This window comes from Perca fluviatilis, chromosome 14 (genome assembly GCF_010015445.1).
Source record: "Perca fluviatilis chromosome 14, GENO_Pfluv_1.0, whole genome shotgun sequence".
Lineage (NCBI taxonomy): Eukaryota > Metazoa > Chordata > Actinopteri > Perciformes > Percidae > Perca > Perca fluviatilis.
The window spans coordinates 10,074,437-10,093,888 of NC_053125.1; the positions used below are offsets into that span (position 1 = coordinate 10,074,437).

Below are 19,452 nucleotides of genomic sequence, written 5' to 3' on the forward strand. Positions count from 1 at the left end.
AAGAATTCATTAGGTCATATTTTGTTTTGTTGACAAAACTCAACAATCCAGATGCGAAATGATGTAGGCCTATCAACCAGCGGAGGGCGCTAAAATGAAAGATTAACTGAAGTTACGGCATTGCAACAGGGTGAGATATGTTTATCACTTTACACTTTTACGCCTGACATATTTGTTTTTTTCATATCAGTCGCTCAGATGTTCAACCGTCCTCCAGTCATTTTGTTATCATTTTTAAATTTTGCATTAACAAACTTTTTGAGCATCGACTGCAGTTTAAATAGATAGCCAATAGGAGTGCAGTACGATGGCCCTGGCCTGTGAACTCAAGCGAATAGACGAAACACAAGCAAGGAAATTATCTGCACCAATTTGACAAGACATGCGCAACATTAAGGAAGACACGCTGCCTGGCTACCCTAGTCCTTAAACGGCTTACATTAACGTTACCTTTGTTGTCACAGAAAATAAAGAAGCAGAACATACATTTACACCCAATAACCGTAATTGACCCATAAAGCTGTCGCAATGGAGCTATTAAAGGTGAGAATACATAGCTAACTATGCGTTAAGCCTGTAAGGTATTCTGGAGGTAACTTAGCTAATGTTAGCTAACGTTACTGTTGTTGGCTAACCCTAGCTAGCTAGCTAACTGTTTTAAGCTAGTTTGTGGGCCATTGTATGTTAACATACAATGGCCCACAAACTAGCTTAAAAACACATTAAAACAAATGTTAACATTTAATTTATGATCCAGAAATGATGGTAACGCTACAAGATATCAGGTGTGTAACGTTAACAATACACAAATTAATGTTTCACTAATGTTATGGAGACTGACGTTACTGTTGTCTTGGGGGTTAAGAGTCCATGTTTTAAATAGTCACAAAAATAAGACAACGAAAAAAATCAAACATCTTAACAATTAAAAACTAAACAGGGGCTTATCATTCTTATCATTCTTATTATTCTTATTTGAAAAACACAAGGTAATATGTCTGTATTACTCTAACTTAAACCACATTGTGACTATCTCACAGGAGACATTTTTGACTCTTGTCAGGAAAAGCACAGGTGTAACTAATAAATTATTTTTACTATGGCTCTGAACAACATACTTACAAGTATACTTTTTTCACAGCAGCACATTTTGGCATGATAAAATGTGTTTCACCAGTGCTTTTGCTGTCCTTGCACTACATTAAGTTTTTGCATCACTCCTGGTAGTAGACAATAACTTTTCACTCAGTATAGGATATAACTATTTTCAAACATAAAGCTAATGTTACCTGACTTGGTTTAAACAACGTCAGCACTGTTCTTAAAGTCACGACTACTTTTTGTCCTGTATCGCTTGCTAATTTGGTGGGAAACCACAGTTCTCCCATTGATATATTGACAATGGACTATCTTCAAGCTCTGGTTTCTAAGTTGTTTTTGCAATACCAAAATCAGGCTGCTGGGCTTACCTTGCCAGTAAGTTTTGGCTTACAGTCAACACACTTTTCCAAATTCGGACCTATAATCAAGGTTTTCCATTTGCAGAAATACCAACTACTTGCACTATGGTTTTGTATAAATGCATGTTACTTTAAACCCATAGTTGATAAGTTTGTTTAACCACAAGCCTACACAACACTTTTGAAGGCTAAATATCACACAATAGCTTTACTCTGTCACTATTGTCTATTGTGTTTTTCAGCAGTATATAGTTAATCTGCCTGAAGCAGACTGTCTGCAGCAGCCCATATTAATGTTATTGATCATTGTCAACTTTTGTGCTTTCTCCAACCTCAGATCAGACTGTAGTGTGGGTTTCTTTGTTTTTTTTTCTTTCCAGTAAAGATTTTGTTTTTCATTAGTACCTTTCTCTGTTCTTCTCCCCAATAACCTGTCTCCTTTATTGCGCACAGTCCTTAGAAAGTGACAACTTGGGAAACTGAATCAAAGTTTCAATAAAGCCTGGACTGCTGTGGGCTTTGACAAGTGAGGTGGCTGGAGTGGAACAGTACAGAAAGAGACTGAAAGAGGACATATCGGTCCCAGAAAGATAAATAGTTCATGAAGCTGTTGACTTCACCATTTTATTACTTTTGTCTCAGAATTTTCCGGCTGCCTGCAGCTCTTTCTGCCCACAAATTATTCATCGTGCTCCCTGCAGGCCCCAGCTGTCAAGCCCAGAATAGGGAAGATGGGAGTTGTAAGTTTGTCATGAGCTCAGGTGCATGCATACTATGCCAGGATCTTGATAAAACTATAATAATAATTATGATACCATATAATCATTTCAGCTTAACTTAGAATAAGACAAAGCTGTTGCAGTGAACACTGTAGAGCTAGACAAGACTGCTTCTTACTTTCTTTAATGTTTTAGTTCTTTAACCTTTCCTCTCCCCACTAGCTGACTCAGGAGGGTTGGAGAAGACGATGCAATACAGCTTTTCTGATGGCCCGAAGTCTCCCATGTCGACTACAGGAGGTCCAACCTAAAGGTAAATTTGTAAAGATGGCTACACAAAGGGACATACATACTCCATGTGTGCAAACATGACACACATTTAGAAGAAGTTTGCATTACTCTCAAACATTTTGAGAATAGTTTTACTCGTGTTGTGTGAACAATGTAAATTTTATGTTTTATTTTCAATTATTTGTATTAAACATTAGTCAATTATTTAATCAATAATGGTCAATTTAATTCAATCAATTATTGTGTGACATGATTTGGAGGATAATGTGCATATTAAAAATATATACATACAAGTAAATGCTCTTGATGTATTGAACATTAATTCAAGATGTGTGCAACTCCATGTCTTTGCTGCACTTTTTCACAGCTTAATGCCATGAATATTTCTTTTTTGATTTGGTGTCCAGCAAATCCTTAAAATGACAAAGCATCACCTAATTATCCTTTATTGTTTTCCTCTAAAATGCCTAATTTTATAATTATGTGATTACCTCTGGGAGGAAGAAATTGTGTGATTTTCCTCAGAAGTTTAGATTTTCATTTATACAATAGAAAGTCTCATCACAGTTACATCAACCCTTAAGTCTACTGTCAAAAGTAATGACGGTGCTCAAGATAACAAAACAAAGAGAGAATAGTGAGGCTAGATCTTTCTGACAATGTGAACCAGATGTAATTATGAAAATTGGTGTCCTTCAGTATGTCATTGCATTCCACAGATCCATCTAAAGTAATATGTGTATCAATGCTTACATTCGGTTAACCACAGACAAACTAAAGACTAGAGACCATCTTGCGATGGGATCCCCCTACTTCCAAAGTTGGCTTTCATTTTGATCTCAACTACACACCTGACAAAATCAGGCCGCAGACACAAACACCTGGCACAGTACTCAAAACTGCCTCTGTCGTAGTTTCTGCCTACAGTAGGTACTGTATCTCCAGGACCACATTTTTGTCGCTTTTCCATTACATGGTACCTGCTCGACTCGCCTCGACTCTACACACCTTTTTGGGTTTTCCATTAGGAAAAAAAGTACCTGGTACCTGCTAACAGATACTTTTTTTAGTACCACCTCAGTCGAGGTTCCAAGCGAGCTGAGGCGAGCCGAAAAGGTGACGTGAAAACCTGCAGGCTGCTGACTGGTCGGAAAGAATCGTCACTGATCACTGCATTGCTAGCGAGAGACGGCATTTTTAAATAGTTTAGCCAGCGGTGTTTTTTTGCTGCCGGAGGCTCCACGCAGAGCTTTAACCATAGCATACAAGTGGCCTGATGTTTATACTTGTGCGCTGGTGTGTGTGTGTGTGTGGGGAGCTGGTGAGCGAGGGAGAAGTGAGAGAGTGACGGCGATTATCTCCGCAGCGAGTAGCGACTCTAGAGTCATATATATGTGAGAGAAACAAAGTGTCTCCCCTGTTCTTTCTGACCACGGTGGGAAATCTGGAGCAGTAAACGTTAACTTTCTCTTTGATATCATGTTGTTTACGGAGAACCAGGAAATGAGTCGGGGAAAAGCCATTAAAGCAACGCTACTAAGCCACGCCCACGGCAGTCGCTATGGTGACCAGCCACGCTGAGGCAGTACTAAAATCTGCAATGGAAAACGGATGCACAGCGCGTCGAGGTGAGTCAAGCAGGTACCATGTAATGGAAAAGCGCCATTTGCCTTGATGACACACACACACACACACACACTGTTGACACAGACATAGACACAGACTCAAGGCGAAAACAGTACCCGCGTCGCTGTCACGGCTGGTAATGAATGCAGTGAGAAGGCTTTGGATGAGGAAAGTGTGCCAGACTGTGCACCAGTAACCTGGTAAAGCATTTAAACTGGTTAATGGAAACCTTGTCAGCAAAGAAGAATTGATGGTCATGCTCTCCCAACCACCGACAGTGGCACTCTGCATTATCTACATTGCAGACGAACATTAAACTGGAATACCACTCAATTCAGCGCACATGTTATTCTTGTGTTCTACAGTCCAGACATATGTTATTTTTGTGTTCTACCTCAGTCCAGTCAATGTTTAGAACATGAACAACTCTTATCCTAAACTGAAAAACAGACTTTTAGGACTCACCTGCTGTGTTATCCATCCTACCTGTCTCAGAAGTGCTTCATAAGCAGTGAATGGAAGTTGTATTTTGTGAGCCACCAGATGTTTATCTAAGCTTATAGGACCACCTTTTTTTCTTTAGTGATGATGGCAGTGCTCATCCAGAGCGTAAGCCTTATTCCATAAAAAAATCATTCCTGCTCTCTAAGACAATTATTTCCATGTTTTTTTCTAATTGATCCTCAAGTGTACTCTAAGTGACATGAGATTAAAAGAGAAACGTTTTCCTGTTGTCAGCCTGTTACTTAACTTTGTTGTAATACAAACTAAACTTTTCTGTTGCATAGGAGCAACATATGGGTTGAATCTTTGATTAGAGATTTATTTTGGAGCTCTGGCTTTATTTCAGCTTCAGCATCAGGTTATTAGGTCAAGGCAGGGAGTTAGATAAAGCATTTATAAATAGCGTAGTAGTTTTCCAACAAGGAGTTAAATAAGGCATCACATTCTGCAAATATCAAAATAAATGATATATACTGTATTTTTGTATCGCCACAACACGTCTTTTCTTCCTCACACTACACTACTGGTACAGCAATACTGTCCTGTTGTGAGTCTTTGTCCAGTAAATATGCTCAGTTAAAACACCTTTAAGACAATTTGTTAAGTGATACATGGTCACATAATTAGTTTACTGTTCCAACTGTGCAAACTGGTTCCCCTTAATCTCTTAACCTATTGGACACAATTACATTTGTCTTTTTACATGTTGTTTAAGAAATGCCACAATCCATGACAAATTGGATTACTGAGGTGCATGTAAAAGTAGTCCCTGTCATACAACAACCATACTGCACCAAACCCAGTTAATGCGTTTTTCTTTAACTGTTTCCACATTGTTTTCATCTAATCTCATCTCACTTGCCTTGGTTAGTTAGTTGTATTTGTCTCTCTTGTAATGTTAATAAATGTTTTTCTTTTTTTAATTGTGCAAAAAAAAATTTCAATGCAGTATAAAACTAAAATAAAGAATATGGAATTAATAGAATACCACTCTCTGCCTTGGAACACACTGCTGGCATTTACATATGGTGTTTCTGTTCATTCCTGTGTGTGTGTGTGTGTGAGTGTACATGCACCTCCCCTTGAAAATAACGACACAGTGGGTGCAGTGATATATATCACACACACACACACACACACACACACACACACACACACACACACAATCACACATTGGTACATGCAAATTTTTCTGTAGCTACCTGTTAGCATTATTCAACCAGGCCGCTCCATGTTTAATCTGCATAGTGATATAACTAAGGTAATATTGGATGTAGTGTATGCACCACTTGCTTGTATGTTTACATTTCTGGTGAGGAATGGGGCCAGGGGTCCGTTCCAGGAAGGAGGTTTAACAAACTCTGAGTCTAACCCTGATCTCTGAGTTGGTTTACCCTGAGATGGGAAACTCAGAGTTTTCGGTTCCAGAACAGCTGATTTGAGTTGGTTCAATCAACTCGGAGTATGGTCACTCAGGGTTACGCGCGTGCACAAAAGGCAGTATGAATGGAGCCATGATTCTACGATTCACCATGGTAACAACCACAAACAAATGGGTCGGCGGAAATACTCATGCGCACAAACAGCGAGTTCGAACCTACTGTCTGTGGTTTGAACATGCATTTCGTTAAAAAAGCAAGACAGCAGCTGATGCTGCAAAAGAGAGAGAATTGGTGTGGGAGAAAATTGCTGCTCGAGTCAATGCGTACGCATTAACAGTGTATTAATTTCATATTTAATCACAGTAAACTTATAATATTACTGGTAAAAACTGGAATTGTATTATACCTATAATTTCATTCAGGTGCAATCCTGCGGGCTAAAAAGTAAACTAGGGCTACTAATCCCATTCTGAGGCTGCAGCACCATGATCATTAACAGAACTAGAATGTATAATCATTTATTTCTTTTTAATGTCTCTCACTGGTTTGTGTCCAGGGAACACTAGGCCTACAAATACGTTTTAAAAAACGTTTCAGAGCGAGTCACACTTTTCTGACCGCTCTACAGTGGCTTTACTATTACAGTATGATCCGCTACTGTTATAAAGAAAACTGCTGTTTGCAAAAATGTAATGCGACACAAAGAATCTGCTGGGATGTTAAAGCCTGTCCACGGTGGTGGATGTTAGTGATATGAGGACGGATAAGGTATCTACATATCTAATGGACTGTGATAAAAAAAATACCTCTCAAATCGGTTATGTGGAAATGAAAATAGGCTACATCTATAGTCGGGACTCAATACCCACGTAAACTCTCTGTGAATTAATAGCCTACAGCTTTTTCATCAGCGGGATCGTCAACAAAAGGACATGACACGTTTTATAGTCTGCCTGACATAAACCAATAGCCTATGTCTTTTTATTCATGCAGATAACAAACTGCATTAAAATGCACCTGATAGCCTACAGACTGAATGAATGAATGAGGAAATGAATTTCTCTGAGAGGGAGGAGAATGAGAGAAACTCGAGGTTTGTTGAAGAAAACCTACTCCCGACCAGGTTAGGTTCACAGGCTCAGTTACCATAGTAACTGACTCCGAGGATAAGTTACCTCTCTTTCTGGGCCCTATTTCAGGTAGAAGGTTTAACAAACTCTGAGTCTAACCCTGATGTCTGAGTTGATTTACCCTGAAATGGGAAACTCTTGAGTTTTCGGTTTCAGAACGGCTGATATGAGTTGGTTCAATCAACTCAGAGTAGGTTCATGCGCGTGCACCACCACAATAAAAAGGCAACATGAATGGAGCCATGATTCTACGATTCACCATGGTAACAACCACAAACAAACGGATCAGCGGAAATACTCAGACGCACATACAGCGAGTTAAAAAAACAACACAGCGGCTGCTGCAAAAGAGAGAGAATTTGCGTTGGAGAAAATTGTTACTAGAGTAAATGCGTATATTCCAATATAGTGTATATCATATTTAATCATAAGTATAGTCTAATATTACTGGTGAAATGGTATTGAACCTATAATCTATTTCATCTAGGTGCAACACTGCGGACGAAAACGTAGCCTACTACACCTACTAATCCCATTCTGAGGCTGAGCACCATCATTATGTCTAGAATTATAATCCATAATCTTTTATTTCAAAGGGTTTACAGCATTCACCTGCAATACTGTGGAACTGTGGAAAATCCTTTTAAAAACGTTTAAAACACATTTCAGAGCAAGTCACACTCTTTTGACGGCGCTTTGTTATACAGTGGCTTTACTAAAATTCTCCGCATCACCAATGTCGTAAAGACAAATGCCGTTTGCAAAAAACGTAATGCGACACAAATAATCTGCTGGGATGTAAGAGCATAGATGGGTGACGTTAGTGATATGAGGATGGAGGCTAGGCTACATAACCGATCGACTGGGAAGAAAATTCGATACCGCTCAAATAGGAAGTTATCTAAAAATTAAAATGTTGGGGTTTCAAAATCATCTCCCGACATAGTACACCCTGCGAAGTAAAGCAGCTTCTTCATCAACGGGATCGTCGACAAAAGGAAATGCCATGTTTTGAGAAATAAAATGTTTTATAGTCTGCCAAACATGGTTAATTATTCATACCGATAACAAACTGCGTGAAAATGCGCCTGATACAGACTGAATGAATGACTGAGGAAATGAGAGAGCGCCGTGTCAGAGGGAGGAGACTGAGAGAAACTCAAGGTTTCTTGAAGAAAACCTGCTCCCGACCAGGTTAGGTTCACAGGCTCTGTTACCATAGTAACTGACACTGAGGTTGAGTTGCCTCTCTTTCTGAAACAGAAAACCCAGAGTTTCCCTCATCTCAGGGTTAACAAACTCAGAGTTTTCACTAAACCTGCTTTCTGAAATAGGGCCCAGGTGGGTTGGGGGTGTGGAGGGCTTCATGGAGTTAGAACACAGCCCTCTCCAATTATGAAATGCATTGGTATAATTGGGGGATACAGCAGAACATTGGGTGTAATTGCACAAACCTTTCCTGCTATTTCTCTGGTTTGTGTTCAGTTCCATTGTGACATTATCACGCTAAATAACCATTTTTTTCTTTCTTGTCCTTGAACCCACCATCCAACAGAAGTTTTCATTAGTTCTGTGGATCATTCCTGGTGTAAACCAGGACTTGTGTATGGAGGACCGAAAAAGGAAGCTGTATAATTCCACCATGACCCCTCCATCACATCCATGGCGGGTGGAGTCTTCCGTGCCTCAAAGGTACAGCCAACGCCCCCTCCCTAACCAAAATGTAGCTGCAGTGGAGTGTTGTACTGACAGATAATGACTGAACCCCAGTGAGACATGTGTTATGGAGCCCTTAATGAAAGAGTTGTGCCCCATTGAGCCCTATAATGAATGTACTGACATTGAAAATCCCAGGGGGGGCTGCTTAATTCCTATGAGCAGGTTCAAGTAGCTTACACTCATTTTGATAGAGAAAGTAGTGGATGAAAATGACGAAACAATATTTATCTTTGTTTTTTTAATTGGCCATGTGTTATTTGATATGCAAGGACCTGCATGTGCCCGTCAGAGAGAGGTGGTCAAATCCCTTTGTGCAGGCCCTTTATGCAGCCTTGTCCAGCTTGTCTGATACCTGTTTAGCTTTCATCCTGACTAATGGAAATGTCAAAAACACTGTAGAAAAGCTGGACAGCCCATTCTCCTCAGAAGCCAAAAGATGTGAAGCAGAGATTGCTGCCAAGCCTTGTCCAAGACAGACACACACACACACACACACACACACACACACTTGGGTGCAGTGCTATGCACTATTATAACTGATAAGAGCTTTTGTAGATTTTGGTAATGATGTCCCTGAATACCAAGTAAGCTGAAACTAAAGAGACTCATGGGAATTAATAAAAATGTCTCCCATTTCATGGCCGCACTAGTTTTCTGCTTTCGAGAGATCACAAAAGAGAATCACTGAATGCCATAATTTAATTATGTATTTCAGGGCGTCTTTGCATGTATTGTGCCTTTTGGAAGTTTTGCATCCCCATTATGATGTTGGTCTTTGTCTTTCCCCTGTCTCCCTTTTTTGTTTCACACACATTTCTCTTGTGCTTTCTCATTCTCTCAACACTCATTTCTTCCTTTATTTTTTTATTATTTCCAACTTCTCATTTCCCCATTTTTTTCTCTGTGCTTTCTGTCTCGTCTTTAATTCTTTCACCCCCTTTCTTTCATCCCTGTGTTTCACCATTCTGATTCATTTCTCCTCTGCTTCACTATTTCACATGGACAGGTGGCAGAGCAGCTGGCCTACTACATCCATGTGTCAGAGGCGGTAATCGCAGAAGAGACGTTTGATACGCCCGTAAGTACAGTTTGGCACAGTGCAGGGTGACCCCAACCACAGCTGAGCAGGATGACCTGTTTATATGCCCCCTTGGTTGCCCTCAGCACCTACTGGGAAAAGAGTATGAAAGGACAACCACACCACCAACATGTACCGCTACCTCATCAGTCTCACAGGTGGGTGGAAGAACGTCTCTAAACTTGGTAGTAGTTCTAAAGGAATTTCCAAAAAGAGGACGTTTATGGGTCTCCTCTGTACAACATTAACTATCCACAGATATTCATCACCTCTATTAACATTTGATCACCTCCTCCGGAAGTTCGGCACTGTCCTCGAGTCTGGTAGCTGTGTTCTGATGTTTGTTCTGCTGGCCAGCGGCTGGTTTTCAGTGCTAGGTTGGCTGCTAGAATGTAATATTGGGCTAAACAAATAAACTTAGCTAGACTGGATATTCAGAAACACCTCTGTGATCAGTCAAAATTTCATTTAAAAATTAAATAGGCCGCCATTACACACCTCCCTGTGTGGTACCAAATCTATTATACTATTGTAGTTGAACCTTTGGCATAGTTTCTTATTCTTTCTTTCAGTCCTTTAGAAGATCCAGTGTCTTATTCTCAACCTTTGTAGAACATTTTAATCCGTTTCACTAAAGCTTCCTGAAAATGACACTGTCATATGCGCAGAACATTTCTTATTGAAAGAAGAGTGCATAACAATAAATTTTATCCCCTTTGACAAAATGACAGTTTGACAGCCAACCATTGATCTTCTTCATATGGAATGACAAGCAAACAACAATTTGGACTTGTTCTTTCATGTTGCAGCCAAAAAATTCTCGCTCTTGTTTGCAAAGCCAGAAAGGTAAATGACGACGGACTAGTTGAATGGAGAGACACACGGGGTTAATCACACAGTGTACTGGTGCGTTGTGATGGTTCAATTCTCATGCTAATCATCTCAATCAGTGTACAAAATGCCACTGCTTTTCAAAGAAGTAACACACACTTGTACACACCCACACTGGTAGTAAACAGAAACTGCACACCCACAATTACAACCTCCTCTACCTGACACAGCTCCGTTTCCCGGATAATCAGACAAAGATTGGATAATCCTGACAGAAATCCTTTTCATTGCCTCAGCCCCCTGCAAATTCTCAGTTTGCTATATCATTTTCAGTCAATACACCGACAATCAAAGGCATTTCAAGGATTTAAAATTCCTAGACTCAAATCTGGCCTGTGGGGTAAACATTTTTTTATTTCATTTTTTTGCTTTCTAGAAACTTTATTCTTTAACAATTAGGTCACAATGATTTGCCCCCTGTGACTGCAGATGGGTGGTTTACAGCATACATATGTATGTAAATTGAGAACACAGGTAAAGTTATAGCTCTTGGGTATACAGATTTCACTCCCATGTCAGACTGAGTGGTAGCAATCATGCAAAGCACTTATTTGGCTCTAAGCAAGGCTGCACCTCAATTACTTTTTCTTCATCCATTCCCTGCAAGTTTACAAAGGTTAGATGACCATAGAAAGCATGTACATAGATTTACATATTCAATCACACACATTAAAAAAACATGTTACATACAGCACAAACAGGTATGGGAAGAAAACAACAAACTCACACAGTTTTCTGTTATGTTGTGATCTTCAGCTGTTTTGCTCACCTTCTGCGCTTCGAGTTGGCTCATTATTTCTCTCTTCCTCCATCGTTTCCTGTCCTTGTCTTGTTCATCTTCTATGTTTAAAGGCTAATGGTGGGTGGGCTGCATGTTGCTGCCACTGTGTATGAAAGTGTGTTTTGATGATGCCCAGCTATCTTCTTTTTGCTGATCCTAACTGTTCCCGCAGTCAAGGATCCAAACTGATAACAGGAAGCTGTGGTCTCACCAATAAACTGGCCTTTAAAGTCCCTCATTCTTTACAGTGTGACGTTGCACATTGCTCCCTCTGCCTTCATTCATGTACCTGTTCTTCATTTTATTCATGTGATTACATCACATTCCCAAGTGGTACATACTGTGTATGTGATGTGCTTTGGAGTAGAGGGACGTTTTGTCTTGGCTTTTCTCTTGTCCATTGCTGTTGAAGTTGTAAACACTTTCAATTTCTCCCGCTGAGGGTTTCAGATTGAAATCCATTTGATCTCAGTGCAAAGAGTGAGTTGCTTATTTCATTCCATGTAGCTTAACAGCTGTTTTTCTTGTGCTTTGTAGACACACAAAACCTAAAACAGTGCCACTCTCTCGATACTTTCCACTCTTTTATGCAGTTCCTATTCTTGCACTTTGTCGACATGAAAACCTCAGAGACCAGTGCTCTATGGAGATATATATGACTTTTCTGCATTTTCTGTATTTTGAATGGAAAGCAAACCTTTTTTCTGCATGATCTGCATTATCTCACATCCCAATCCAGTGAAAGCCTTGGTGTGGCTGTGTGATGTGTAATGTTTCATATAATGTTATTTTTGAACAGATAATGTGATTAAGAAGGTGGGCAACATAGTGCTACACATCCCAAAGGAAGGCCTACAGCGCAGCCCTGAGGAGGCCATCAAGGAAAAGAAGCCGGTACAGAGAATGGAGAGTAAGCCTAAGGGGCTGCATGTGTGTGTTTGTGTGGGTTCCTTTGTCTCTCCATTCTTCTCTCTGGGGATGCTATCTAAAAGGTCACTCCGACTTTATCTTTTGATCTGTGATTCTCTGTTCAAAACGCCATTGAAGCTCCAGCATCTGCTTCCTGACTCTCACTCTTTAGAGTTTTTATTTAATGAGGCACTGGACTCTTCACCATCACCTATCCACATTCTTCATCATTTTTTTGTCTTTGGCTCTTTGTACTTCCATCATCTCTCTCCTTCCATTTCTAAACAATCTCAACAAAAGATAGACTTCTGGAGGAGCTGCTGCGTCAATCTGTTGGTCACATCAGCCAGGTGCTGCAAAAGTCAGAGGTCAAGAAGATCGAGAACATCGTGCAGATCTCCAAATTTTCTTCAGGTGAGACAGGTACAGAGTCTGCAGATCCATGAACAGTGCAACAGTGTCTGTTTGAGGCCTGTAAAACAATTAGTGTAGAGTTGTAACTACAGTTGCAGAGGTAAAAAATGTTTTATGTACATATCTTGATCTGTTAAAAAGCTCATAAATACATTTTAATTATTACTATAATGTCTTGGATTAAAGTTAACGTGTAAACATTCAAATATACGGGATAAGGTTGTGATTGTGACTGATCGACCGAAATTAAGTCACAATCTTGAATTTCGAATAATAAAAATTGAATTGTCGATACTGCCACGCCCTCATGTCATGTCCGGTCGGCTTGTCGAGCGGAAAAAAACACCTTGACGTGCTGCGAGTCAGTCAACCTCCTGTAACTTAACTAGAGCCAGTCAAAACAGCATGGCAGATGCTGGAGACCCATCAATAGAACTTGAGCCCCCTCCTCTTTCGCTGAAGTGTGTGAAAGTGTGGAAGTATTTTGGATTTCCAGTGAGTTATGTTGACAACGTTCGTGTTGTCGACAAAAATAAAGATTTGCAAGCTCTGCCATTCCGTTTTACCAACCATAGCAAGCTTGCATTCTTCATCTTCCATTCAGCCATTTCTTTCCATTTTTTTTTTTTTAAGCCTCCAACAAATCCTTATAGGCAGCGCTGCGACCGTCGTCTTCAACCATAACCATTGCCTAATCCTAGTGCCTTCCAGGCAGCGCAGCCTGACGACGTTGGGGGCTTCAAACACCAAATTCTGTGTGCTGCGAAGCGTCTGCCCTCAGGATTGTCGGTAAACTTTTCTTTTTCTTTTTACTTTATTGACAAATTGTCAACTTTCCAATTGACGGAAGGTATTTTATACATTATGTTGTTAATAAATGTTTTAAATTTGACAATGTAATGTGGTACATTGCAAACAAAGGTTAGATATTATATTGCTAAAAATGGCAACCTGTGCTTTAAAAAAAAAAATAAATGAGAATCGAACCGTGACCTTAGAATCAAAAATGTAATTGAATCGAGGATTTGGCACCCCTACCATTACACCCCTAATGCAGGAGTCATACTGCATAAACAGAGTGGTGTATTTTGTAAGTTGCTGTGTGGAAATGTGTGCAACAAAAATGCATCCTCCATCATTCCTGGTATTGGAAAGTTATGTTGCCTTGTTATACTAAGTAGAACTCACTTCACTTTAACAGTGGTGACTATTATTTCAGGTAAATTAGCATTAGCATTGCATCTCTCCATCCGGTTGCTATTCAACTTTTTATTATTTTTATATTTTTTAATATACAGAACAGACAAATACAATTGAACAAAAGCCCTCTCCCACCCCCCACCCTCTGCGGTCTTGAGGAAAAAAACAAAAACAAAACCTTGCCTAGTCACTCTCCTCTAATTCTTGTGATGCTGTGGTCATTAGGACTGATGTTTTGCTGCTGCATTTTTCCATAGGTCTATAGTCAATGATTTGGCTTTGTTAATCCTTGCTCTAGAGAGCTCAAGAATAACTATGTCTAGAAAATACGCCAACCACTGTTTTATACAAAGCAAGTGCCCCCCCACTTGCTTTGTATAAAACAGTGGTTGGCGTTGAGTATTGAGCTATCATTTTCTTGGTTGCGGTTGAGCCGGCTAGCCAAATTTTCCTCTGTCTCCCAAGCAGATGTAATTTAGAGTCGTCATTAAGTAACAAAACCATCTGGTCAGTAGGAATTCTACATTCTATCACATCAGATATTATTATTATTATTATTATTATTATTATTATATTATTGGGTGTTCAAATTGTTGGTATAGCAGAGTTGCTCCTCCACCTGTTTAAAGGTGGTCAATGTGTTGGTGATAATAGGGCCATAGGCTAGCATACACTTTTTTTGGACACACACCTGCAAAAGCAAGGTCTTGCAGTCTTAGACTTCCAGTTAGGTTTTGCTCTATTTCTCTCCATGGGACTGTAGATTAGGGGTCCATCCACACTCTGAGGGCACGTAGCTGAAAGGCTCTGTGAAGCACTTTAAGGTTGGGGAGGGCCAAGCCTCCCGTGTTTGAGGTATGTTGCAGGGTAGAGTATTTTAGCCCAGGTTGTTTATTATTCCAAATATATTGCCAAATTAAGGTATCATGTTTCTTCCAGAAATGTATCGGTGGGGGTAAGGGGATCATTGTACTTAAGAAATTCACACGAGGAACTATGTTCATTTTAACAACAGCAATCCTGGAGCGTAGTGATGCCGGCAGCGCAGACCAATTGGCCAGATCCCTTTGAACACTACTTAAAGGGGTATAGAATGCAAAACCGATTTTACCTTGTCATAGTTGAATAATGACAGTTTAGTGGGTAACTAGGACATACATAGAACCTCTAAATCCCGTTGACACCTCTTTCCTCTGCAAATCTCACAATTTGAAACTGCCTCTGAAAACGGGCAAATCTCAACAAGCCGCCTAGTTGACTACACAACTGACCTGAGAACAGTTAGTCTTCTGACTCTAGGTCGGGCAGATCTCAGAAATTATATACATTGTTCATCTGCTATTTTACCATTAAATTCACTTCTGAGACCTTTTTATGCGAGAAATCAACTATGTAGAGGTCAAATATGGGCCGTTTTACGAAAATTGATGTCTAATTGCAAATTTTGTCCGACTGTGTGTCGGAGTTCAGCGGCCGGTGCTACCTGTGTAGCTGCCTCACCGCCTGGCCTGCCTTCCTTCACAGACCCCGGCCTGCTGTGAGCTCGATTGAGCTCCGTCACGGCTGGCAGCCCACGGCACTCCATACCCGTGCAAAGTCACCGTTTTGTGGGTTAATGGACTACCAAACGCTGCTGCCTGGACAGAGCTCCAGGGCCTGCAGCTCCCCTCTTCCTGCTAAATGCCGGTGTGTGTGTGTGTGTGTGTGTGTGTGAGTGAGAGCGCGGTCAGCGAGCTTCTTACGCCAGCAATCTCTTACCACAGGTTCCAGTTAATCTTATAATGTGTGTAATTATAATGTGTTGAGTTATTTAAACAAACGATCAGTGAAATAAACGCCTCTTGTCCGCGAGTCTCATTGATAGAGCCTGTGACTTGATGGAGCTAGCTCTATCAAGGAGAGCTAGCTAGCCTCCTCTTAGAATTCCTCTGAAATTCACAAACATTTATAAAATTGAAATCGGACACCATTGTTAGCTTTATAAGACCTTGGTGTAGAGGTTATATAAGTGGCGTGACGAAATTCAAACTGTAAATATACTCGAATTACGCCGAAAATGAAGCTAACTATCCGTGATTTGTAGCTACACATAGCTAGGATTGAAGGGACAGTCGCAGCTAACGAAACCCCTAGCTAGTGTTCACAAAAATTCATGAAATTGAAATCTGACACCATTGTTAGCTTTGTAAGACCTTGGGATATCTGTGATATAAGTGCCGTGACGAAATTCAAACTGTAAATATAGCTACTATAGTTATGCCGAAAGTGTAACTAGCTAGCAGCGATCTTTTCCCATTGTATTAAATGGGACATATAGCTAGCTAGCTGCACCTCCTAACAAAACGCCTGACGTTTATAAAAATGCCTTATATTGAAAACGGACATGTTAGCTTTGTAAGACCTTGGGGTAGCTGTGATATAAGTGCCGTGACGAAATTCAAACTGTAAATATATTATAGTTATGCCGGCAGCCGGCCACAGAGCCCCGGTAGTGCAGTAGCTTATCCACAAAGGGTGACTTTGCCCTGGGTATGGAGCCCAGCAGGCTGCCCCTGTCTCGTCAGACTGTGTGGAGCTCCTAAAGTCCGACACGTCTTACCAAATTTGCAATTAGCCATCAATTTTCGTAAAACGGCCCATATTTGAGCTTTATATAGTTGATTTCTCGCATAAAAAGTCTCAGAAGTGAATTTGGTAACGAAACATTGCAGTGTCTGGAATATGAGATTCTGTCGCGTCTCTAATGTGTGTGTATGGGGATTCGCTCAACCAATCAGCGTGCGTCTCTAATATGTGTGTATGGGGATTCGCTCAACCAATCAGCGCACGTCTCTAATGTGTGTGTATGGGGATTCGCTCAACCAATCAGCGGGCAGCTCATCTAAATATTCATGAGCATACCATATTTGGAAGAAAAGCTCTTGTTACAAATAGGGCCAAAACACAGGGATGCATAAGGGCCAATAAAATATCAACCAGACCATTTTCAGCCCAACCAATGTTACATTAATGGTTGATGCCACATGCCTGTTGTTCAATAAAAGAAGATTAGATTTATTCCAGTTCATTTTATAGCCGGAGATTGAGCCAAATTCGTTGAAGATGTTAAGAATTTTTAGAATAGAGTCCTCAAGATCAGCAATGTACAACAAAATATCATCTGCAAATAAGGATATTGAGCTGCTATTGGATTTAATCTGGATATTACATATTTTATTTTGCTTTATGGCTTGGGCTAACGGAATTTGGCCCCCAAACCAAGCCTCTCTATTACTTGCCACAAGTAGTTCCACTCTAGGCGGTCGAAAGCCTTTTCGGCATCCACTGATAAAACTGCTGCTGTTGTTGGAAGGATTTTGGCTTCTTCTATTACATGAAATAGTCTGCGTACATTGTCTGCAGCATGACACTTGGGTATAAAACCTGACTGATCAGGGTGGAATAGCTTCTCAATAAAGCGCTCTAGGCGGAGTGCCATGACTTTGGAATAAAGATTAATATCGGTCCCAATGAGGCTGATGGGCCTGTAATTTGAGCAGTCCGTAGGATCTTTACCTTTCTTTGGCATAACGGAAATCAACGCGGTGATGCTTTGTTGGTGGAAAGTACCCTTCTCTATGGCTGAATTTAAAGCTTGTAAAATAGTAGGTCCTAATATGTCAAAATACTGTAGAAGAAGTTCTGATGGAATTACATCCAACCCTGGCGTTTTCCCTTTTTTAACTGTTTTTAGTGCTGATTTAAGTTCCTCTAACGTTATAGGTTGACCCAGTTTTTCTAACTCCTCTGGGTCAAGAAGAGGCAGGTTTAGTTCTTTTAGGAACTTCTGGCACTGTGTCAGATCTGGGTTGCAGGACTCATACAACTTTGAGTAGAAGGATTGAAAAGTGGCGCTGATATCCTTAGGATTTGTTGAGATACCTCTGTCTGTGCAGTTGCTGTTGATAGTAGCTCTGGATTTGCTTTGTTTTAATTTCAGAGCAAGCAATTTGCTTGGTTTACAGCCGTTAAAATAGTAATTTTGCCTCACTCGTGCGTTATGAATTCAGCTCTCCTTAGCAGATCATTCAGCTCTGTTCGACTTGAAGACTAGAACTAGAAGAGTATGTGTAGATTTAGAAAAACAAGTCTTAAGAGCACCACAGCTGCTTTAAACATGTCCAATATATGTTTTTGGGCTTTCGTGTGATTGACCCCTGATCTATCCTGATTTAGATATAGTACTGCATTCATGTCTCCCCCTATAATTAGTGAATATTCATTGAGAGAGCGCAATAGATTTGGTTAGGCGTAGGAAAAAACTTTCATCATATGTAGACGGTGCATATACCGAAACAAAGGCTATTTTCCTACTCTTGGTGGTACATATATAAGATATCCTGCCTGAAGAGTCTTTACTGCTTTTGTCTACGGTGAGTGCGCATTTCCGCGACAGCAACACAATGGAGCCCTTGGTTTTAGTGTTGTCACCAGATGAGGCAGCAACCTTAAAGTATTCATTTTGTAGACTATTTACATCTCTTTTACGTAAATGTGACTACTGTATAAGCGCAACGTCTGTTTTTCCTTCTTAAATAGTCCAGGAATTTAGCTCGTTTGATCGGCCCGTTTAGCTCCCTGATGTTAACTGAAAGGATTGAAAGTTCAGCCATCTTCAAAATTTACACGCATTCATGTCTCTCGTACCCTACCGGATTTTGCTGACAAATCTGTAGCAAAGGGTGAACTGTTAGCTCTGAGCAAGGTGTGACAAAAACATAAAAAGTAAAATAAATCACCTAACCCTCTGAGACTGCAGACCCCCTCCCCTATCTGTAAGATGTTTAGCCACATCACATGCTGTTTGTGCAAAACTCCAGCTCAAAACTGCACCTCCTGTCTTAAGTCACAGGTTAATTGAAACAGGTCTAGTGAAATCTTATGTTAAATGTGAACAATGTTATAAACACCTTAGAACTAGGTCTCAACCAGCTATTAAGTTCTGAAGTAGGCTATGTGAAAAACTTTCTGGAATAAGCTATGTGAAAAACACACCATTCTAGTTGGAGCAACAAGCAGACTATGAGCTGAACAGACTGCATCCCTCATGTTCTTTCAGTCTAGCTAAATGTTAACATACATAGACTGTAAACTGACCAGCCAGTATTTATCATGTATTTTCAGTCTGGTTAAATGTCCCTTTAAAGCTTGGCTCCAAAACTTACATAACGTGTCCTCAGAATTTATCATGTTTTTTTCAGCCCGGTTAAATGTCCACAAAAACATAGACTGTAGACTGAGTAGCCAGCATTCATCATTTCTTACAGTCTGGTTAAATGTTCCTTCAAAGGTTGGTTCCAAAACCTACA

At 40.3% G+C, this 19,452-nt stretch overlaps 1 long non-coding RNA gene across 2 annotated transcripts; it reads left to right on the top strand.

Annotated features, from left to right (window-relative positions):
• Positions 1-410: 410 nt before the first annotated feature.
• On the top strand, positions 411-10,069 carry LOC120572690. Of its 2 annotated transcripts, XR_005641471.1 has the most exons (6): positions 411-543; positions 2,103-2,200; positions 2,402-2,492; positions 8,668-8,804; positions 9,838-9,909; positions 9,996-10,067. It is a non-coding gene; the product is annotated as an uncharacterized LOC120572690 (long non-coding RNA). The 2 variants fall into 2 exon arrangements; XR_005641470.1 differs by having other exon boundaries at positions 9,838-10,069.
• Positions 10,070-19,452: the final 9,383 nt, after the last annotated feature.